This window comes from Euprymna scolopes, chromosome 42 (genome assembly GCF_053919585.1).
Source record: "Euprymna scolopes isolate OS-2025 chromosome 42, ASM5391958v1, whole genome shotgun sequence".
NCBI classification, from domain to species: domain Eukaryota; kingdom Metazoa; phylum Mollusca; class Cephalopoda; order Sepiida; family Sepiolidae; genus Euprymna; species Euprymna scolopes.
Window position 1 is genome coordinate 45,761,684 of NC_136523.1, and position 24,533 is coordinate 45,786,216.

Consider the following 24,533-nt stretch of genomic DNA (forward strand, 5'->3'; position numbering starts at 1 on the left):
ATTTTAGTAGCCAATCAAATGACATTTAAATGTGTAAAATCAACAGTATGTTCTTTGATAAGACAGAGGCGCATTCAAAATGAATGTTTTTGCTTGGAGCACAGTTAAACCACATTACTTGACTTGCATTTTAAACTTTAATTCAAGCTATTATATGAAATACTTTCATAAAAATAAACAGTACGTTCTCTACAGTGCAATGTTGACTACAATGCATTTTGGACAGCAAGGAGGCATGCAGAGCTTTCTCCTGGTGCACCATGGTGAGTCTCCGTCTAGATCAGGCAATCAATTGATTTAATTGAAAAATTGACTTTTTCATCGATTTTAATGGCAATAAAAGTAATGGAAGTCATCAACTATTCGCTGATTCTCATTTAATCCAGGCAACAACGGGTGTCCCTGCTAGTAAATATAAGAATTTTTATCATCTACTAGACTACCCGTGACCCGTTGGGTCAGTATGTTATATTAGCTATGGAAATAATGTATAAGCGTGACACTTGTGATGCAAAGAAAATAGTTTTTTGTGACATAACAGAAACATTTCGGTGAAAGTATATTAAAATGAAAAAAGAATATAGATAAATTTCTATGAGTCGTTCTGTTTATAATTGTTTATTTTTGAAAAAAAAAAAACTTACAGCCATTGAATTATAAATGGTTTGCCATACTTCTAGGTAAATGTGCACTGAACAGATACCATAATACTTACAGTTAAATTTAAATTTTGATATATCTTTTAATTTAAACACGAAAAAAAGAAACAATTGGGACGCTGAAAATGTACGAAGTAAAACAATATGTTTTATTGCCGCGTTGCTTATTTATTTGTAACGCAAATTAAAAAAAAAAACATTTTCGGGGTTATTTATTTATGTTGGTAGTGTAGAAGAAAATGTATGAATGTTTTTTTAAGAAAGGTGCATTAAAAAATGGAGAATAAATTTAAAAAAAAAGGAAGGCAGTGGGTAAATCGTCGTTGTAAAATGCTTGTATGCTTGTCAGCAGGTTAAAGTAGATTTATTTGTAAGAAAATTGCGTTAAAATAACTCAAACGTTATACAGAAATGAACGGTGTAAAAAAAAAAAAATGCAGAAAGTATTAACAATTTTTATTTGGATAATTTAAACGCGAAAAAAAAAACACAATTAGGACGCTGAAAACGTACACAGTAAAACAATACGTTTTATTGTCACATTGATTATTTGTTTATGCACGCATGTGCAACCGGAAGTCGTAAACCGGATGTTGAGTTAAACACCGGTTAAAATGTCAGTTGAGTTTTATAATTATATATATCGATATAGATTAATTTTTTTTACCAGATAGCTTCATCAAGTACGTGGATGTACTTTTTTTAGATATAAATTGCAATTCAGCAGAGTTCAAAAAGTCTTAGCCCGCATGGGGACTCGAACCCCAGACCCTCAGATTTCTTCATTAGAAATAATTATTCTTAAAAGTCTGATGCTCTACCGACTGAGCTATGAGGGCCGACAATCACACATAGAGCTGCATCACATGTTATTTTAATTTTATTAAGCCTTAACTTATGTTTCTGTGTCTGTGTGTTCGTCCTATGTTTCTCTCTCTCTCTCTCTCTCTCTCTCTCTCTCTCTCTCTCTCTCTCTCTCTCTCTCTCTCTCTCTCTCTCTCTCATGAATAGCACCAATTTTCAACTTATAGTGCTTATAATGCTTCCATGTTTTTTTTACATGGAGTTCACCACTTATCAAGGCCCAAGGGCCACTTGGGGATAAGGGTTATTATTTATTTATTTTTTTCTGTCTAATAGATACGTGAACTCCAAATGTATAAATATTTTGAAAATTCACCAAAAATTAGAGAATTAACCAATTTTAATGAAATTTTCACTATTTATCGAATAATGATACCGAAATATTAATGAATTAACCCATTATTTTTATTTGAATCTTAGTGGAAATGGACGAAATCCTTTCAAAACGTATTAAGGTTATATGAGAAAATAAAGCAGTGTACGCATTACAAATGTTTCTTTTCTGTTTCTCAGCCTTGCATGTTTTTTTTCTGAAAAAACAAGCTTTTTTGTTGAAAGACTGAATTTAAAGACTTAAAAGAACTATTTTCTGTTTTTTGTATGTTATTTTCCGTTCAGCCTTTCCTTCAATTAGAATTGTTGTTTTCTTGTATTTGTTTTTTTATTTCATAAGGCTTTTTTTTTTTCTTCCTTTTTTTTTTCCTTTTTTTTTTTTTTTTTTTCTTATGGGGTTTTTTAAACCCGAGCTTTGGAAAATAAAACCAACAATAACATTTTATTTACTTTTAATAAAATTCGGATCATTTTAGTCACATTTTGGATCTACTTCATCTGCTCATTTCTTTAGTTTCCCATTTCCGGAAAATTTCCTTTATATGTTTATTTTTTTTTTTCTCTTTCAAGTCATCACGCAAAAAGAACAAAAACAAAAAAGAAACAAAAAGAAAAAAAAAACGGATTTTGATGACGACCCTAAAAGTCCATCAATAAACAGTAGGTTCTCTACAGTGCAATGTAGACTATAATGCATTTTGGACAGCAAGGAGGCATGCAGAGCTTTCTCCTGATGCACTATGGTTAGTCTCCGTCTAGATCAAGCAATCAATTGATTTAATTGAAAAATTGACTTTGTTAATCGATTTCAATGGCAATAAAATTAACGGAAATCCTCCTCGACTATGCGTTGATTTTCATTTAATCCATGGCAACTCCGGGTCTCTCTACTAGTACATACCGGAACTTTTATAATATTTTTATTTCTGTACTTTTATTAATATGTATGTGACCGTAATTTTTACATATATATCTAATTCAGAGTTTAAAAAGTCTTTAGCCCGCATGGGGACTCGAACCCCAGACCCTCAGATTTCTCCATTAGAAATAATTATTCTTAAAAGTCTGATGCTCTACCGACTGAGCTATGAGGGCTGACATTTCCACCCTAAGCTGCATCACATCTTATATTAATTTTATTAAGTCTTAACTTATGTTTCTGTGTCTGTGTGTTCGTCCTATGTTTTTCTCTTTCTCTCTTTCAAATGAATGGCGCCAATTTTCAACATATAACTGCTTCCATGTTTTCTTTCTTTCTTTCTGTCTAATAGGTGAATACTCAAAATGTATATATATTTTGAAAATTCACCAAAAATTAGAGAATTAATCAATTTTAATCAAATTTTCAGTATTTATTAGACAATGATTCCGGAATATAAACGAACCCATTCTTTTTATTTGGATCTTAGTGGAAATGTATTATTTTGTTTAAACAAAAAACACCTTGGTGGACGAGTGAGGTCCCTTAGCGAAATACGCATCAGCTCCGACGCATCACGTTCGAGGGAGCACTTATTATTTTGCGTGTGTGGCCTTGCTTGTTTTTGTTTCTTTACTTTGCGCTGTTCGGATTATTTTATTTTATTATTTTTTTTTTTGGGGGGGGTGGATATTTTTTTTTTTTGCCGGAGATTATAGTTATAGGTAATTATTAACAGGAAAATTGGTCCAGATTAACACTTGCGGCGATAAACAAAAACCTACTAATCACGAATTGTTCTCGATGATTTTTCCCATATCGAAAAACATCACAACACAACACCCTCTCGTCTCCATGTTAAAAATGCCTTTCTAAATAATAACGTCATTATTTCAGCACGGAAAAATTTCATTTTTGCTTGAACTTTGCGAAGTTTTTTTTTTTTTTTTTTTTTTTTAGCCGGATTTAACCACCGATTTAACAAACTATTTAAAAAGTAGCGCGGATCAATAAGTCAAAAAAAAAAAAAAAAAAAAAAAGGCCCACACACACACAAATTCTTTCCTTCACTGGTTTTCCATGGTCCATGCAGGAGGAGCGTAAGCGAATGCATGTAATTTAGTTTCAAGAACCGCCGACAGATGTTTGTCAGCCAAAGGACCGGGGTCGATAACTATTGTTGTAATGAAAAAAAAAAAAGTTTCATTCAACACACAAAACTAAAAACTAAAACACATAGAAATGAAAAAAGTTGGGAAATTATTTTAATATTCATTTTAAGAAAATGCTTTTAAAAAAGAAAAGAAAAAGTCGATAAAAGTGACACATAAACAGTAAAACAGTAAAAAAAAAAGTCGATAAAAGTGATTAAAAGTGAGATATTATTAATAAATGTGTAGTAATGTCTTTTATTTCAATATTCATAAACAGTAAAACAAAGTCGATAAAAATTCATGATCGTTTAGTTACTATGGCAACTAAAACATGTCCTTTGCTCATGCGTGGGGAGAAGTCAGTGTTTTTTTAGGGTGTTCGGCAGGGAACTCTAATCGCGACCAGTACCAAAAGCCAAATTTGGCCTAAAAAATATGCCAATTTGGCAAGCCTTAGAAAGGCCAAAATTTTCACAAGAAGATGGCGGCCTCGATTGTTGTACATTTAGTATAATAAAAAATGTTGAAAAAATAATAAAAATTAATTTTTTTTTTTTATTTCAGCCTTAGTGTAATGTGTTTTATATAAAAATAAATAATTTTTATAATTTTTTGTCTGTCAAATAATTTACGCTGCTGCAATACGCATTTGCCAAAACACATAACAAAATAATCTGAACAGCGCAAAGTTAAAGCCAAAATAAACAAGAACAAACAAGACCACACACGCAAAATAATAAGCGCTCCCGGGCTCCCCTGAACGTGATGCCTACAACATCGGAGCCAATGCGTATTTCGTTAAAGGGTCTTTCCTCATTCGTGTACGTCAGCCAACACCACTAATACTGAAAATTCACTCTTGTCCGTTGTTCCGTTCGTCTGTCCACACTTTTCTCAATAATTACACCTTGTAATTTTTTTTAATTTTACACAAACGTTAAACATGATATGAGTAAAAAAAGCAACAGAACGGATTTTCCAGGAAAACTCCGGTTACCTCTGTTGCAGACCAGGATATAAAATACCCTAACTCGCCACAAGAAAATAATGAAACGAATGGAATTGAAAGAAACAAAAACTCAATTGATGGATAAGATAAACGTTGTTTATTTACTGTTGAAAGAATGAATGTTTTAGATATAACATGTGTTCATGTCCGCGCGGGTGTAACCATCGTTTGTAGAGGGATTGGTATTATAGAAGGAAAAAGGAAATGTGTTTTAATCTCAAGTTCGGGTCACTATCGTTTGTTCATACATAGGAAAAGAAGTGAGTGATGTAGTGGAAATTGGAATGATAGTCCAGCGTGTAGACAAAGAAGAGGATAGAGAGTTGACATCAGTTAAACTGCGCACCATGTTAGAAGTCAGCTACGCGGTGGTGTTCTCAGGGACCAGTAGTAGATAGAGAGAGAAAGAGTGAGAATGTGTACGTACGGTCTGTTAGCTTTTTGTCCCACATAATAGCAAGTGGTGTGAGGTACGAGCGGTCGGTCTACGAACCGACCAGCTCGAAAGCTGGGCCTAAAAAAGGAAGAAGCCGGTTATTGCTCTTTGGTTTATACTTGTTTCCAGTGGTCTTTGTGCATGTGTGGATTTCCTTTGAAAGCGGAAGTGACGTCGTCCATGTGTGCGTTCGTGTGCGCGTGTGTGAGTACATGTGTGTGCGTTAGCGTGTGTGTATATACACGTGAATGTGAGTGTATGTACGCGAACGTGAATATATGTACGTGTGTGGATGTGGGCGCGTATGTTTGTGTGCGCGTATGTATGTGACCAGTAATATAGCTTGAAATGTGAACGCGTGTTTTTGTGTGAGACTAGGAAAGGCTCGCACACCTCTCTAGGGATTCTTTTCAGGTTAAAATGACTAAAATTGATACTTTTGTGCTTATTAAAAAAAATTGATGCCTTGGATTTTTATAAAACTTTCTGTAAATTTGTAACTAACTGATTTCTATATAATTTTGTTTGTCTATACTTCGCGATAACTCTTGGGTGTATCCCAAGGGCTCTTTTTGGGTTAATAAAAACACTCCATTTTGGGGACTATTTTACCATATTTGTCCAAAATTTCCTGTGTATGTCTATTTAGTAGTTTTGCATGGTGCTAAACTTATATTTACGAAGGGCGTGCAATAAATAATGCCCCTGACCCACTTCCAGTTGTCTGATCTAGCTGAAATTTTGCACGTGCAATGATATATATTTCTACAGGTTATGTGGTAAATTACAGCTCTGAACTAATTGTGGTTTCTGTTTTACAGGTGTTTGAACTGAGTCAGGTGTGAAATGGAGCCTGTTGAATGTCGAGCAGTGATCCGTTTTTGTATTTGAAAGGACGCACACCACAGGAGACTTTTGATGAAATGAAAGAAACTTACGGTGATAATGCCCCATCATATGGCCTTGTAAAACGCTGGCATCGTGAATTCAAACATGGCCGGAAGTCTGTGGAAACAGTTCCCAGACCTGGTCGCCCCCCCCCCCCATCTCCCTCTTCTGCCATTGATGAGGCATCTGTCCGTCAAGTTGAGGCTGCCATTTTGGAAGATCGGCGCATTACTATTCGCCAAATAGCCCAAGATGTCAAAATTAGTACAGGGTCTGTGGAAACTATCATTCATGACCATTTGAATATGCATAAGGTGTCTGCCAGATGGATTCACAGGTTGCTCACACCATTCCAGAAGCAAGAACGCGTCGAGTGCTCGAGGATTTTTTTTTTTTTTTCTACACAGTGATCACCACTTATCAAGGCCCGGAAGCCACTCAGGGATAAGGGTTATTGCAAGTACATTACGTTAGTGTGGAGATTTGATGAAGTGTTTACTTAAGGGGGCGGTTCATTAGGAATTTGTTAACGTTGGACTTGAAGACATCCAAGTTGTAGTCCGGTGGGAAGCAGGCAGACGGAACAGAGTTCCACAGGCATGCAGTTCTAAGAAAGAAGCTTTGTTCATGGAATCCACGTTTTGATTTAGGCACAGATATAGAGTGGGGGGAAATTTTCACAGTGGATTCAGCTAGACGGGTGTTTTTTGTGAAAGATTGGCGAGGGGGGACCAGAGATTGGAGTTCAGACGAGCACCTGCCATGGAAATAACGATAAAACAAGGATAGGCTCGCAACATCTCTTCTGTGGGAGAGAGGTTGCAGGGTAAAGAAAATTAATTTGGAGATGTGCCAAGAAGATGAGTCAAAGTTTTTCAAAAGACTGATTACACAGGATGAAATCTGGGTCCATCACTATGATCCAGAGACCAAAGCCCAGTCAATACAGTGGAAGCACTTGGACTCACCACCTCCAAAGAAGGCAAGGGTGCAGCCCTCCGCTGGCAAGGTCATGCTCACAGTCTTCTGGGACCAGGACAGAGTAGTGATGACAGATTTCCTGGCAAAGGGTACCACAATTACAGGAGCCTATTATGCTTCACTTTTGAGGAAATTAAGGGAAGCTATCAAAATCAAGAGGCGGGGCAAGATCAGCAAAGGTACCCTCCTCTTGCAGGACAACGCTCTGGTCCACAACTCGCATGTCGCCAGATCAGAAGCACGGGCATGTGGTTATGAAATCCTCCCCCATCCTCCCTACTCTTCTGACCTTGCACCCTCTTCCCAGCCATGAAGTTGTTTTTGAAAGGAAAGTGTTTCCCAGATGATGCAGCCTTGATTTCTGAAGTCATGTCGTGGTTGGAGGACCAACCTGGGGTTTTCTACAAAAACGGCCTCCAGAGCTGCATCAAGCGATGGGAGAAATGCATAACTCTGGGTGGTTCCTATCTAGAGAAAGACTAATAACTGTGCCAAGTTTCGTTGCTCTACTGCTATGGGAAGTGGGTCAGGGGCATTACTTATTGCACCCTCGTAAATATATTACGGCCTTGGAAACTTTGGGGCTAAATGGGAAAAGGGGGACAAATAATGGACTAGTCATTTCTTTTTTAGCATGGTGCAGAAGTCAAATTTACATATGGTAAGGCCTAAAACTGCACCGTTTGTTCATTTTCACCAGAATTTGATCTAACGATCCAAACTGCTTATGCTAATCAGGGAGCAAAAACAGCTTCTTTTCAACCTAATGACCAGACCCACACAGCTATCCGAAGACGCACTTCGGGAAATTCGATTCGATATAGATGTCATGACAACTGCCTTAAAATCAGCTGCAATTACAACCACTACCGCTCAGGCTAACGGCGATTATAAATTACTCATGTGTCAACAAACGATTCAAGATGCCATGAGACACTAAAAGGCCTTCCGCCCAGGAAACGACGTGAGTCAATTTATCACAGCATTAAACAAAATTATATACGATTCACGTCACACCAGAGCTAGCAACTCACCCCAGCCTGGAAGGTGAATTTGTCAAGTCCACAAAAGACTTGTTGGACCAAGGCATATTCCAACAGATGCTCGACTATGAACAAGACACAGCCACCTTCATTCTCCTAACAACCCATGGCAGCCAGATGACTACCTTTCAGCACTTAAGCTGAGCCTGGTACCTAGAACAGTGAGAGGACAATAAACTGACGGATTTTGAAGGCCAACTTGAAAATGCACTTAGAGACACAGCCGTCCACATTAAGAGCAAATTCAAGAAGGATAGGAACTTTGAGCTATCTGTCGACGGGCTTATTTCGATCATAAACGCAAAAAAGTCAAAGTGTGGAACTCTATCATTTACCCCCACCTTGTCAAGAGGATGAACAGCCACTATACTGCAACTGGCATAGCGTCTGAAGTTCAAAGGTACTTGGATCGCGGTGTAAATCTGACGTTGATACCCCACAAGACACCGCATTTCATTCCCAAGAACAACACCCGATTCAGAGAAACACAACGAACCGACATTACTGACCCAAGAGACACCCTTGCCCTAACTGTACAAGCACTAACAAACAAAGCCATCCCCATGAACAGCAACACCAAGAAGCTCGTCAACAGGTACAAAGTTTCCCCGTATGCCAGAGATACCTCAAAGACCCTCTATTCTTCAAATACAGACGCAGATACAAACAACCGCCCAAGGAAGTTTGACGGACACAGCCAGCATCATATGACCAAAGTCACCGCAACAACAGTTACAATCGTTACCGATGCAACAGCAACCGTTATATCTGCAGCAACAGGCACCACAACGTAGACACACCATATCCGACGTATAGCTCCACGCCTACTTCACCTTTCTACCAAAAATCCCAGCAAGAACGACAAGGGGACAACTCCCCATGCGTTTAATAGACTTTATCATATAAATATGATCGAGATCTGGGTGGGGGCATTGTTATATTGCATATCCCTCCATATTTACATGAATAAACCAGAAACCAGCAGGAGCAGTGATGGTGACAATAAAGGCGATGCTAAGACGAGCCCTGTTCGTCGATACAAGATAAATGATTACACTAAACGCACACCACAACATCATTTCTTTATATACACACATCAACAGATTAACTCGCAACTCACCTCAACAAAGAAAACCATCAGAGGAAGCTGTACATCGAAAGAAAAATCAAAATACAAAACACAAACATCACAACAGATGCAACTCCAGCAACATATAAATGCGAATAATTATCTAATAAAACACTGCAACAGTACAACACCTACTAGAACTCATTCACAACTTTCTTAGCTTTAAATTGATATGACGCATGTATACAAAAATCATATGGACGACTCCCTACAGTACATTAAAACACAAAAAACAAACACAAATAAAAAGCGAAAACAACAACCAGTGATAAAAGCCACCTTTGTCTACAACTACGTCCGCAACATGAGTATAAATACAACAGCTTTTTCGACAAGCAGGCAGATCGGTCAGTATGTCAAGCTGTGAACCTCGTTCCATCACCAACCAGAAGCTATTAATCCCTCACCAGCGACAACAGCTATTAAAATTACTACGCTTCCACAGTCGCCACACAGCTGCCATCCCACTCGTAATACTGGACAGCAAGCCTTGAAGATTATCCCTCTTTTGCCACCGCCAATTGAAAAATTGGGCCCTGTCGCAACCAAATTTCAAAAGAAACTGGTCAAGTGGGTCAAAAACGGTGTACTTCCGATGAACGTAGCTAGTGAGATAAGACCCTCTGGATCTATCCACCCAAGGTTATATGGTCTCCCTAAAACTCAAAGCGAATATCCCATTAAGGCCCATTCTCTCCATGGTAGGGTCATCGCAACAAAGGGTCTCAAAATGGATCTTTGACATTTTACAACCTGTTTTACAACATTATAGTAAATATTGTCTTAAAGATTCATTTTATTTTGCTGATTTTATTAAAAAGTCTAAAATTGTTAATAAGTTTATGTGCTCTTATGACATTAGCAATCTTTTTACTTGTGTCTCTGTTTTGGAAACTATAGATATCTGTGCAGATTTTTTATATCGGGGCTGGATATCACCTCCTCCTATTCCTGAAAACATCTTTATTGAACTTATGAAATTTGCCATGACATCTGTGAAATTTAGTTTCAACAATATTATGTATCGGCAAAAATATGGCGTGGCCATGGGGTCAGTACTTGGACCGACCATGGCGAATATTTTTGTGAGGTTCTATGAAGAACGCTTATTATCTGGACCCATAAAACCATTGGTGTACTTTCGATATGTTGATGACACATTCTGTTTATTTAATAACCAAACGGAAGCAAACACCTTTTTCTCCTTACTTAGTGGAATGCATCCCACGTTAAAGTACACCTATGAGGGAGAGTGCAATTCATCCATAGCTTTCCTTGATGCATTAGTAACAAAAACGCCATCTAGTTATCATACATCTATATACCGCAAACCAACATTTACAGGTTTGTACACTCGTTGGGATTCATTTTGCCCTAAAAAACGTAAGATAAATCTAATTTGGACCCTAACACATCGTGTCCTTATGATTTGTTCCAAGTTAAAATTAGATGAGGAATTGGAAACAATTACGGATACTTTATCCAAAAATGGGTACCCACTAGATGTGATTAGGTCAGTTGTTCAAAAGAAATTGGCTGAATTCTCTCGAATTAAAGAGAATATAGTGATCAAATGTCCAATTTATCTTCGTTTGCCTTGGTTGGGTACAGTAAGTGAGAAATTTGCCAAACAAATAAGTTCAGCAGTTCATGGATGTTATTTTGCTGCCAATGTGCAATGTGCATGTTGTGTTCTCTACAAGAACTTTATTACCATCTTCTCGAAAAGACGGTCTACTCCCCCCCCCACCATAATAGTAACGTTATTTACAATTTTGAATGTGGTTGCGGTGCCAACTACTTGGGTCAAACGGCATTAAGATTAGATGGAAGAATCCAGCAATATATACCCAGTAAAATTAGGAATTGAACCTACCGGGCAACTGATGTTGTTACTAACACATACGGGTCCTCAATCACTGATCATTTACTTAAAAACCCGTCTTGTGCAACGAACTTTAGCACAAACTCTTTTTCTATTCTTAGTCGTGCTCATTCATTACATCACCTTAAGATCTTGGAGACTATTCATGTTCGACTTAGAAAACCTTCCCTTTGCAAGCAAAGGGAATGCCTCCTGGGTTTGAACTTGATTAATCTCGAGGGTATTCGACCATAACGTTGTTTTATTTTAATCGTTTTTCCACTTTTTTTTTCTCCCCGTAAATTGAATAAAACGCAATTTTAATCACTTTTTCATTCTTTGTTTTAAAAATTCCCTCGATACAGCTTTGAGAAGCGAGAGTTGAAACCGGTCAGCTGGCTCCCCATTTCTCTTTCTTTCCTCTCCTGTTCCTCCCCCTTTTTTGGAGAGAAGATTAAAGGAATATATATATATTTATATATATACAAATTTACTTTTAATCATCAATCATAATAGTCTTCCCTTCCTAATTGCAATATTTAAATTTTGTATCCCTAAAAACATTATGAAATATATATATATATATATATATATATATATATTTTTATAAAGTAATAGGGTTCGTGTGTTTCTGTCTGTTTGTACAGCTCTCCATCATCAACGAAATATAAAGGAGGTAAGAGGGTAGATCTCTCCTGGTAGAGAAACATTAGAACCCATTTTAGGATGTTTCTGTTATAGGAGACATAAGAATATATGCCTAATTTCTTTATATACTAGTCTACAAACCACCCCCATATCGAATGACTTATGCTCATTTGCATATTACATTATATTAAATCTCTTTAACTAATTACCTCGACCTTATTACATATTGGAAATATTCTAATCATTTCAACTGTACTATTTACAAAATCTATTTAACATTTAATTATTTAATATATTTTCATTTAATTTTATATTCGATTTATTTCACTTTACGTATATTATCAAAACAATTCATTGGCGAGCAAAGCTTTATGTTTTGGGATTGTATTGAAAATGTAATGGAAATTTCAATTTCGTTCCGTTTTAATCTTTTATATTTTACTTGCCAATATAATTGAAAGAATACAATTCAACTATCGTAATTTTATATAAATAAACAAAAACAAATATTTTAAAATAAAACTTTATTAAAAAATAAATAATTTTATTTTTAAATGAAAAAAATCAATTTAGTAAAATAATTGTATTAAACACCCCCAGCCTTGTCAGCAAACCTGTAAACCTATAAAAGTTAACATTTCGAATGTAAACAGTGATTTTTCGATTTTGTTAGCGCTTGCCGCAATTAAACACAATTAAAACGGAACTAACTTTATTTCCATTCTATTTTTTAAACAACCCCCAAAACATAACGCTCTCTTCCAGTTATAGCCAATTTTTTTTTTTAATTAAATAAAACAGGTCAAAATAAACAGATAAGCGCATTTTCTTTTACATTTTTCTTACAACCATTGTCATTTAACCAACTGCAGGATATCGTTACTTTTGTGGGGTTGTTTTGAAAATGGCACGGAGATTATAATTTCGTTCCAATTTAATCTTTCTGGTCGAGCCTATTTCGAAAGCCTGTTTATCATAGATTTGAACTACAAATAATTTATTACATTTTGATTATTACTATCTTAAGACTTAAAGCTTATATTTATTTCATTTTTCTATTTATATATTGAATTAGTTATTTCCAGTCTTATTTAAACTTAGTGCTTTCTTTAAACCGGATGAACCTTTTATAAAAATATGAGTTTAACGTAAAGAACACGAACAAGGTTTTATTCAACTGAATTTCTTCCAGTTTACTAACAAAATATATAAATTTAAAAGAGATATAAATAATAAAATAAAAAGGTTATGTAATTTAAAAGAAATACACGTACTCACAAAAGCAGAACTTTTTTTACACATTTTTTTCTTTAAAACCATAACAATGAGACTAACAATTACCTAGATCTTAGTAATTATTTGTTTTAATAGAACTGTTTTAATTGTACTGTTTACTTAGTTAACCTAAGTTGGTATTACATTTATTTTACATTTACTTTTTTTTTTAATTATTACTTTTAGACTGTGACGTTTACACCCGGAAGTAATGAGTCACACGTAGGTCGCTTTTATTCATTCCTTTTGGTCAAGATCAAAGTGTAGTATCTGTTCTTCAGATGCTGCACTTAAGATAATTTGTACCAGTCAATGGAGGGGAAACCCTCTATACTGGGACAATTATTATTTTTGGTAACCAGAGTGCCCCCTTTCTTTTAGGGGAGCTGGTTTTTACCTCACATTAAAAACGGCCTTGTGCCTAATTTGCTCAGTGGGGGAGCAAATAAACACCATCTGTTCTTCAGATGCTGCACTTCATTTTCTTGTTCTCTTTCGGTGGAGGAGAAATCCTTCACGACTGAGACAATTTTTATTTTTGTACCTTTTCTCCACGTTAAAAAACGACCCTGGTGTCTAACTCTGTCCCGTGGGGAGGCATAGTAAATAGGTACAATATAATTGTTTATAATTGTACTATTCAGAAATATTATTTATAGTTCGTCCATTTCAGTTAGTATACATTTCCTTTACGCTTAATTAATTTACAATCATTAATATCGTTAAACAATTCCGTTTAAAACCGAAATTATGCCACCCAAACGAAGTAGAAACGAAAGTGAGGAAGAAAGAATGGAAAGATTGGAAGCTAATAGACTAAGAGTTGCTGCAATTCGCTCCAATGAAAACAATTCAGATAGAGAAAGACGTCTAGAACTTAACAGGATACGTCAAAGAGAAAGGAGAGCAAGACTGTCAGATTTGGAAAGAGAAACCCAACGTGAAGCTGACAGAACTAGACATGCTGTAAGGCGGTTAAATTCATCACAAGATGAAATTCAAGAAAGGCAAAGATATGCACTGGAAAGAGAAGCAATATTACGATCGAATGAATTATATGAGGTAAGTAGACGTACACAAGGTGAGTTGAGAGTGGCTCAACGACATCAGAATGAATCGGAAACCCAACGAAGCTTTCGCCTATACCAAGGGCAACAACGAGAGGCTGCATGGAGAGAGAGTATGACTTTGCCCCAGCAATTGACAGAAAACGAGGCAGCTAGACAACGAATGACTGCTTTGAGACACCATGAAATAGAACACTGCAATAGAAAAGGATTGCTCTACAACAAAAATGACTCTCTCACTACAGCTGATATAGGAAAAATGGACAAAGTATGTCAACATTGCTCAGCTGTAAAATTTAAAGGAGAAACCCCTGGTTGTTGTTGTTCTTCTGGCAAAGTTGTGCTTGATAGCTTTCCACCACTGCCTCAGTTGCTTCAAGATTTGCTCTCCGGCAATGGTCCCATCTCTAAAGATTTTCTGCAAAATCTACGCAGTTATAACAATTGTTTTGCAATGACATCATTTGGTCACAAAATTGCGGCAGTACATGGGTGGAATCCTTCTTTTAGAATTCGAGGCCAGGTTTGCCACCAGATTGGGAGTCTTTTACCACCTGAAGATGAAACAGCAAAGTTTATTCAAGTCTACTTCTTGGATAGTCTGGAAGAGGAACTACATAATCGGGGACGTGACAGTAGACTCAATAGAGACATTCTCCAAAGTCTGACTGAATTTTTACATGAGAACAACAGCTTTATTTGTCAGCTGAAAACAACAAAGGAGAGGATTGAAGAAGAACACTTGGTAGAACATAAAGTTGTCATAAGGGAAGACCGAAGGCCGCAAGAAGAGCATCCACGGCGATTCAATGCTCCAACAACAACGTATGAGATTGGAATATTAATGGAGAATGAACCAACAGCTAACCGGGATATTGTCTTGCGTTTTAGAAATGATACATTAAAATGGATCTCCGAACTACATCCCCTCTACGATACTTTAATGTACCCGTTAATGTACCCCTATGGTTCTCCATCTTACAACATCTACATGAAGGCATCCAATGGGCGAAAAGTTACCCAACAGCAATTTTATTCGTACCATTTAATGACTCGGCCTGGAAACTATTTTCTCTGGTACCGAAGGCTATTTCAACAATGGCTGGTGGATGTGTACTGCAAGATTGAAACAGAACGTTTACAGTTCCTGAGGCGTGAGCAACAGACCCTGAGAGCTGACAATTATAGCAACTTGAGAGATTCAATTCTTAGGGAGGATGGGAATCCAGAACAGTTTGGTCAACGAGTTGTACTTCCGGCAACTTATACAGGAGGCCCTCGATACATGTTTGAGCGTCAAAGTGATGCCATGGCATATGTTCGGCGAATGGGCCGAGCCGACCTCTTCATCATGTTCACAACAAATCCAAAGTGGACAGAAATTACAGAAAATTGTCTTCAAGGGCAAGACCCTCAGGATCGTCCAGATATTGTTGCCAGGGTTTTCAGGCAGAAGCTAAAAAAGTTACTTGAATTTATTAAAAAGGGAGGATTTGGCAGGTTGAGGGCTTTCCTGTACAGTATTGAATATCAAAAAAGAGGACTGCCGCATGCACACATCCTCACCTGGCAGGCCCCAGAGGACAAACTTCTACCAGAAAAAATGGATCTCTGCATATCTGCAGAGATCCCTGACAAAGAGGAAGATCCTGATCTTCATGCTAAAGTGATGGCACATATGGTGCATGGACCTTGTGGACCATTTGATCCAAATTGTCCATGTATGATTGACAACAAATGTTCCAAAAAATACCCAAAAGAATTTCTTCAGTGTACCAAGCAAGGCCAAGACTCTTACCCCAAGTACAGGCGAAGAAAACCAGAAGATGGAGGCCAGGCTGGTACAATAAGGATGAAGAGAAATGGTCGGTATGTTAATCAAGAAATAACAAACCAGTGGATTGTTCCGTACAACAAGGTCCTCCTTCAGCAGTTCAATGCTCACATTAACGTAGAAATTTGCAGCTCGATCCAAAGCATCAAATATGTCCTCAAATACGTGAATAAAGGATGTGATCAAGCAGTGTTTGAACTACAAAGAACTGATGGAGCAGCTAACCAACAAGGCCAAGTACAAAGTCACATTGTGGATGAGATCCAGCAGTTCCAGAATGCAAGGTATGTCGGCAGTTCAGAGGCAGCCTGGAGGATATTGGAACATCCCATCCATGAACATTTCCCCCCAATTGTACAACTTTCTGTTCATCTTGAAAATGGGCAGCGTGTCATGTTCTCAGCTGATACTGCTCTGGAACGAGCCCAAGGTCCACCGCCTGCCACAACTTTGACAGCATTTTTTCAACTCTGCCATGAGGATGACTTTGCAAGGGGTCTCAAATACGTAGAAGTCCCTGAGTTTTACACTTGGAACAAATCGACAAAGAAATGGATGAGAAGAATGCGTGGGGTACAAGTTGAAGGTACTGAAAATGATGATGTATGGAAGGCACCATGCATTGGGAGAATCTACACGATTAGTCCAAAAGCAGGGGAGTGTTATTTCTTACGCCTGTTGCTCAATGAGGTTGCTGGTCCAACTTCATTTCAAAATTTGCGAGCATACAATGGTCAGGTGTTTGAAACATACAGAGCAGCGTGCCTTGCTCGAGGTCTTCTAGAAAATGACCATCACTTGCATCAAGCAGTAGGAGAGGCAAGTGCCACTCAATCACCTTCAAATTTGCGAAGCCTATTTGTGATAATTTTAACAGCCTGTGAGCCAAGAAATCCTCTTGAGATCTGGATGGCTTTTCGTGATGTAATATCTGAAGACATTCTTCACAGATACAGGCAAGAAGTTAACAATCCAGAAGCAGATTTTAATGAGGACATCTACAATAAAACTCTTTGTCTAATTGAAGAAAAAGTTCTCCTTATGTGCGGTCAACCATTGGCAAGCTATGGATTACCTGCACCAATGCAAGGGAGAGATGAAAGACTCGCGAGAGAGTATCAACGTGAAGTTACTTATAATCTTGAAGAACTTCCCTACAAGCAGAAAATATGCAAGAAAAACTGACCGATTCTCAAAGAGAAGTTTACAATTCATTCATGGCAATGTTGGAAGCACAAGGTGAAATGAACAAAAACATGATGTTTCTTGATGCTCCAGGTGGTACGGGCAAGACTTTTGTAATCAATTTGATCCTTGCAAAGATTAGATCCATGAGAAAGATAATGCTTGCAACAGCATTCAGTGGCATTGCTGCTACTCTACTACAAGGTGGCCGCACTCTTCACAGCACTTTTAAAGTACCCTTGGATACTCATCGAATGGATCAGCCAGTTTGCAAAATTACTGGTAACTCAGCCTTGGCAAATGTAATTAGAGACACCTCTGCAATCATTGTAGACGAAGCCCCAATGACGCACAAGAGTGCTTATGAAGCAATTGACCGAACACTGCAAGACATCACAGGAAACAAGAATCCCATGGGTGGCATTCCAACCTTATTTTGCGGTGATTTCCGTCAAATCTTCCCAGTGGTTAAAAATGGCACAAGGGCTAACATTGTCAATGCAAGTTTGAAACAATCCTATCTCTGGAGGCACGTTATAGTGAAGAGACTGACTACTAATATGAGAGCCTATATCTCTGATAACACAGCTGCAGCAGACTTCTCAAAATTGCTTCTCCAAATCGGTAATGGTCAGTTTCCTATCACTTCTTCACCTGACACAATTAAGATTCCAACTGCGCTTGGTAAATGTGTCGGTAATCAGAAGCAACTGAAAGACAAAGTGTACCCAGACCTGCAAAACAATGGAAAATCACCGGATTGGCTTGCTGAGAGGGCTATTATTTCGCCATTAAACAGCAATGTGAATCATTTGAACAATTCAATAATGGATAAATTTCCAGGAGACACAAAGCAATACAAGTCAGTTGATTCAGCTACTAATGAATATGAAGCTGTTCACTACCCTGTGGAGTTTTTAAACTCTTTGGAGATATCTGGAATGCCTCCACACATTTTAAATCTCAAAATTGGATCGCCAATCATGATTCTTCGATCCTTGGAACCGCCAAAAATAACAAACGGAACCAGATGTGTTATCACCAGATTGCACACCAATGTACTTGAGGCCACCATTTCCTGTGGTCCCTACAAAGGCGAAACCGTTCTACTGCCAAGGATCCCCTTAGTTCCATCGGACTCAGTACTTCCATTTAAATTCCGGAGACTCCAATTTCCTGTGAAGGTGTGTTTTGCAATGAGCATAAACAAAAGTCAAGGTCAGACATTTAACATCATTGGCGTAGACTTGACATCAGACTGCTTCAGTCACGGTATGTTCTACGTCTCCATCAGCCGGACAGGAAGTTCAGAAAAACTCTACATTCTGGCTCCAAATCAAAGCAGCAGAAATGTAGTTTACCCTGAGGCTCTTTAGTGAAAAGTTCGAGAAATGGATATGAGGAAAAACTGACATGATCTGATTGTGGTAAGTTTTTAGTATTGAATGTGCAAGATAAAATTTAAGCAAGAGTTGAAAATGACTTCAATGAAAAATTTACTATGTAACATCAAGTAACCTTCCTTTTTGATGAAAATGTTTTGTGAAGTTCCTGATTGAATTTCAGTCACTACAAGAGGTAGTTAAAATGTTAATCACCTTATGCAATCGTTGCTCTTACAACATCAACTTACTGGAAAGGTGCCCACAGATTTTGGTACCCGAGTGCGCAACAAAGCTCCGTGCGAAGCACGGGTATCTTTGCTAGTATATATATAAGGTGTGTGTATGTGCGTGCAAGCATGCGTGTGTGTTCTTTCCCTATGGACTCTGAAACGGCTGGGCCGATATATAAATTTTTTTTTTATACAAATGTACTTAATGTGTCTGGGAGTATTCTTAGATGAGATTTTTTTTTATATCGGAAAGCTTCCAATAATTATTGAAAATCGATAATCGAAAAAATCTGATTAAAGAAGGCACAGTTCGATTTTGACCAGCCTAACATCAAAAGTGCATTTAAGAAGTTTTATCATCGCACAAGCAGAAGAGCCCAACGTGTAAAATCAACAGTAGGTTCTTTGATGAGACTGGGGCGCATTCAAAATGAATGTTTTTGCTTAGAGCACTATGAAACCACATTACTTGACTTTTGCATTTCAAACTTTAAAAAAATAATTTTATAAAATAAAGAGTAGGTTCTCTACAGTGCAATGTAAATTACAATGCATTTTGGACGACAAGGGGGCATGCAGAGCTTACTTCTGATGCACCATGGTGAGTCTCCGTCTAGATCAGGTAATTAATTGATTTAATTGGAAAATTTACATTTTCATCGATTTCAATGGCAATAAAAGTGACGGAAGTCATTGACCATTCGTTGATTCTCATTTAATCCATGCACCGACGGGTCTCTCTGCTAGTACATATAGGAATGTTTATAATTTTCTAATTTTTTTACCAGGTAGCTTCATGAAGTATATGGATGTAATTTTTGGATATAAATTGTAATTCAGCAGAGTTTAAAAGGTCTCTAGCCCGCATGGGGACTCGAACCCCAGACCCTCAGATTTCTCTATTAGAAACAACCATTCTTAAAAGTCTGATGCTCTACCGACTGAGCTATGAGGGCTGACATTTTACAAATAAGCTTCATCACATCTTATTTCAATTCTATTATGTGTCTGTGTGTTCGTCATATGTTTTTCTCTCTCTAATGAATGGGCAATGGCGCCAATTTTCAACTCCCAACTGCTTCCATGTTTTCTTTCTTTCTGTCTTATAGGTACGTGAATAGCCGATACTCAAAATTTTGAAAAGTCACCAAAAATCAGGAAATTAACCAATTTTAATGAAATTTCCAGTGTTTATCGAATAATGATCCTGGAATATAAATGAAACCATTATTTTTATTTGAATCTTAGTGAAAATGTATTATTTTGTTTAAACAAAAAACACATTTACTAAAGTTATGGTTTTCAATAGTAAAAAAAACGAAATGAATTTATTTTTGCTTTTTTTTACGGAAATAAAGCATCGTAAATTGTAACAATGAATAAAAGGAAAATATTTTGGCGTACGTTGTCGAGATTGCCCCCCCTCTAAATTCCACAATTTTCACTTTTTTAAAAAAACTTTTTTCCTGTTATTATCACCAATTACAGACTCAGATTATAAAAAAATTAAAAAATAATTTTTTATAACTTTTCACGTGGATGTTCAGTTTTCAATTATTACATGGTACTAAATTGAACACGAACTTTGTGACCACGATGGATAAAAAAAATGGCAACTCTCTCTCTCTGATGTGACCGGAAATTAGGACTTAGAACGAAGGGGTTAATGAAAGGAAGGTTTCTTTACCCCACCCTCTCTCTCATCTATGTATGCATCTATCTATCTTTTCATCGTGGCCACAAATTTCGTGTTCAATTTAGTACAACGTTATAATTGAAAACTGAACCCCCACGTGAAAAGTTATAAAAAATTTCATTTTTTTTTTATAATCTGAAACTTAAGTCTGTAATCGATTATATTAAGAGGAAAAAAGTAAAGTAAAAAAAGAGTGAAACTTGTGGAACTTAGAAGGGGGGTGGGGGCAATCTCGACAATGTCTGCCAAAATTTTTCAGGAACATTACGAAAAATAAACCCTAGAGGGTTTGTTTTACTATGCACATAGATTCGAAAAAGTTGTCAAAAACAAATATATAACAAATAAATGTTACCAAAGGCAAGATAAATTAGTCTTCTACCTAACCGGATAAGTTTTTATTTAATGTAAAATGTTTATTCGGTTTGAAAACGGGTAATATTGAAGGCTGCCAGCGAACAAGTAAAGATGGCTGCGAGGTATTTGAAGACTTGATATTCACTTCAAACTATGAAATAAAACAAAATGGTGGTAAAAACCCACCCAATAAATGTCACTGTCGCATTTATTGGGTGGATTTCTAACACCGTTTTGTTTGATTTCTTATTGTGAAGTGAATATCAAGTCATTTGATTTTTTTTTTTTTTTTTGACAAAGTTTTCGAATCTATGTGTATAGTAAAAAAAAAAAAAACCCAAAATTATGATAAACCGGTTTTCAAAACTATATTCCCTATCTTTTTTCCAACATTTTTACCTGTACCTAGTTTTAATGTATATGTTTGTTATAGTTGGTGTTACAATCTATTGTATCTCAATACCTGATAATGACTGCCACAATAACAAATATGGTGTATGATAGCAAGAAAGACAGACAGAGTATTAAATTAAATATTTATTGAAGAAACTAAATGAATGAAAACGTCTTTTGTTGACAAGAGGTTTCCGAGAAGAGGAGAATTACGAAGTCTTTGTCATTAAGATTTGTTGTTGCCAACATTGAGCAAACGGCTTCTGCTGCTTTGAGAAAGAAAGAGCGAAGATGTTCAGTTAGTTGTTGCTGTTAGAAAGAGAAAGAGTAATTCTTATGAGTCATCCTGAAAATCTCCGCTACCAACTGCTGGTGACAGATGAAGCAAACCCTTATATACTGTGCGTGCGGATGTAGTTGGGGTAATATTTTGTCGTCATTATGTTGCAATGTCACAATTAGCCTTGTGAGGGAATGTTTGTTTCCCGGAGTTCACGTTTGTTTGTTACTTGTAGTCATTTTACAAATATTTTATTACATATTTTCGTATCTCATCTGTCAAAATTTTTCTGGTCTTCTCTCTCTTAGTGTAGCTATTTTGTTGTTTTGCCCAATAATTCTTTGCTATAATAAACTGGATATTCTAGTGGAAGGATGGGTACAAGCTTAATGCGTGTCGGTCGGTACTAATCCTATTCGGGTTTAACTGACACCAGTTCTTATATTTAAGTCCTAAACTGTCTGACTTGATCTTGCTGAATGCCTGACACCAGTCGTTATATTTAATGTTATGATTATATGTGGTAAAGAAATCTGAGAGTCTGGAGTTTGAGTCCCCATGCAGACTAGATATTTTTTAAACCCTGTAAATTTATAAGTTGCTAAACTTCGATTTATATCTAAATTTTCAAACTTGATAGCCCTATCAAAAGTATTTTGCCTTTATCTAGTAAAAACTAGATAGATGATAAAATTCCTATAACAATCAAAGTCTCCATTCATTTTCAAAAGACAATAGATACCTCCTGTAGGGGCAGCTGTACATTTAATTATGTGCCAAGGATTGCGTAATCCCAACCACACCTCTCCTTAATCGGCACTGCTTGAGTCCTGTGGCAAGGAGAAGTTCAGGATGACTGGAAACAATACCGATATAAACGGAGAGCACATACAGCACCTGGAAGTGCCAAATGGTCACCCATCTGGTACTGGCCAGGCTCATTGTTGTTTAACTTCAGTGATCTGATTGGAACCGGTGTGTCAAACGTGATTATACCGTATATAAAAGTCTGATGTGCTACCGACTGAGCTATGCAGGCTATAACAATGTTTTAATGTAAATCTTAATTGTTTAAAACAGAAACTCACACACACACACACACACACACACACACACACACACACACACACACACACACACACCATTCCAAATCAAAAATATTGGGATGATCATATTCAGATGCATCTTAACCTCATTGGCTATACCCATTCTTCTCCTGCCGTTCGCTTTGCTCGCCCTGCACTTGTGTTTCGATTCACACTGAAGAAGACCAAAGGATTGATAAGAATTTTGTGCTCTCAAAACAAAACGTTTTTGTTTTTCGAAAGACTTTTGTATTCCTACATGTCAGCAACTAGGAAATAAATACAGAAAAGATATAAACATTTATATATTTTTCGTATTGATTTTCTATACATATATATATATATATATATATATATATATATATGTATATTTCATGATTTTCTTGGGGGTACAAAACTTTATTAAGGCAATCATAAAGGGAAGACGTATTCCTTCGGAATTCATTTTATATTAAAAAAAAAAAAAGACTTAGGAGAAAAGGAAAATGGATAGTGACTAAAAAATAAAAGTAGGGAAATAAAAAAAAAATCAAAACGAGTCAATTGACATGTTTCGCCCTCACTCATGAAAATTGGAATCGAGGGATTTATTTTTTAGTAATTTGTTTTCCTTAATGATAAAATCTAAAAAAAGAGATGGTAGCAAAAGCAATAGTATGGGGATGAATTTTAGAGGCTGATCACGTTCAAACCCAACAAGCAGTCCTTTTGCTTACAAAGGGAAGGCTTCCTAAAGCGAACGTGAACAGTCTCCAAGACTTTTAGATGATATACAGAGTGAGCTCGACTCAATACGGAGAAAGAGTCGATGCTGAAGTTCGTTGCACAATCCCGGTATTTAATAAAGTGGTCCGTTATAGCGGATCCATATGTGTTGTTTACAGCGTCGGTAGGTAGGAATGTTCCATTCCTGATTTTGCTCGGTACCTGTTGTTGTATGCGACTTACCAATTTAAAAGATGTTTGATCTACGTAGTCAGCACCGCAACCACATTTAAATAAATAAATGACATTACTAATATGATGAAGGGGTGGAACATCTTTTTTATTGGAAGCCATTAATGGTTTTGTATTATACACAACATGAACATTTGAAGCAAAATAACATCCTTCAACAGTTGAACTAATTTGTTTGGTAAATTTTTCACTTACTTTCCCCAACCACGGCAATCGACATTTATCCACCATATTGGGTTTTGTTCGTAAAAAATCTGCTCTTTTCTTTTTAATGGTGGTTTCAATTACATCTAAAGGATACCCATTATTAGACAAAGCATCTGTAATTGTATTTAATTCCTCATCCAATTTTTCTGGCGAGCAGATCATTAGGGCACGATGTGTTAATGTCCAAATTAAATTATATTTGCGCTTGTTAGGGTAGAATGAATCCCAGCGTGTATACATGGAGCTTATCGACACACCATAAATTTGCCTGTACATTACATCATTAAAACGAAACTTGTTGATTTTTGCATGTAGTCAGCGAAATGAAATGAATCTTTCAGACAGTATTTACTATAATAATTTGATACTGGCTGAAGAATATTGAAGATCCATTTTGCAACCTTCTGTTGTGAGGATCCTACCATAGATAGAATGGGTCTTAAGGGAATATCCGCTTTGGGTGTTTTGGGTAGGCCATATAATCTTGGACGGATAGAGCCCGAGGGTCTAATCTCACTAGCTACCTCAAAAGAAAGTAAACCACTTTTTACCCATTTAACTAATTTGTAATATATATATATATATATATATATATATATATATATATATATATACAGGGTGACCCCCCCCCCAAAAAAAAACGGGCCCTAAATCT

The 24,533-nt window shown here is 36.7% G+C and overlaps 3 non-coding genes across 3 annotated transcripts; all 3 read right to left on the bottom strand.

Annotated features, from left to right (window-relative positions):
- Nucleotides 1-1,401: 1,401 nt before the first annotated feature.
- Nucleotides 1,402-1,498, bottom strand: Trnak-uuu (transfer RNA lysine (anticodon UUU)). Its single transcript has 2 exons — nucleotides 1,462-1,498; nucleotides 1,402-1,437 (listed from the first exon to the last, which is right to left on the bottom strand). It is a non-coding gene; the product is annotated as a tRNA-Lys (tRNA).
- Nucleotides 1,499-2,854: 1,356 nt separating this feature from the next.
- Trnak-uuu (transfer RNA lysine (anticodon UUU)) lies at nucleotides 2,855-2,951 on the bottom strand. The gene is made up of 2 exons: nucleotides 2,915-2,951; nucleotides 2,855-2,890 (listed from the first exon to the last, which is right to left on the bottom strand). It is a non-coding gene; the product is annotated as a tRNA-Lys (tRNA).
- A 16,811-nt stretch (nucleotides 2,952-19,762) lies between these two features.
- Trnak-uuu (transfer RNA lysine (anticodon UUU)) lies at nucleotides 19,763-19,859 on the bottom strand. The gene is made up of 2 exons: nucleotides 19,823-19,859; nucleotides 19,763-19,798 (listed from the first exon to the last, which is right to left on the bottom strand). It is a non-coding gene; the product is annotated as a tRNA-Lys (tRNA).
- Between the last annotated feature and the right edge of the window lie 4,674 nt (nucleotides 19,860-24,533).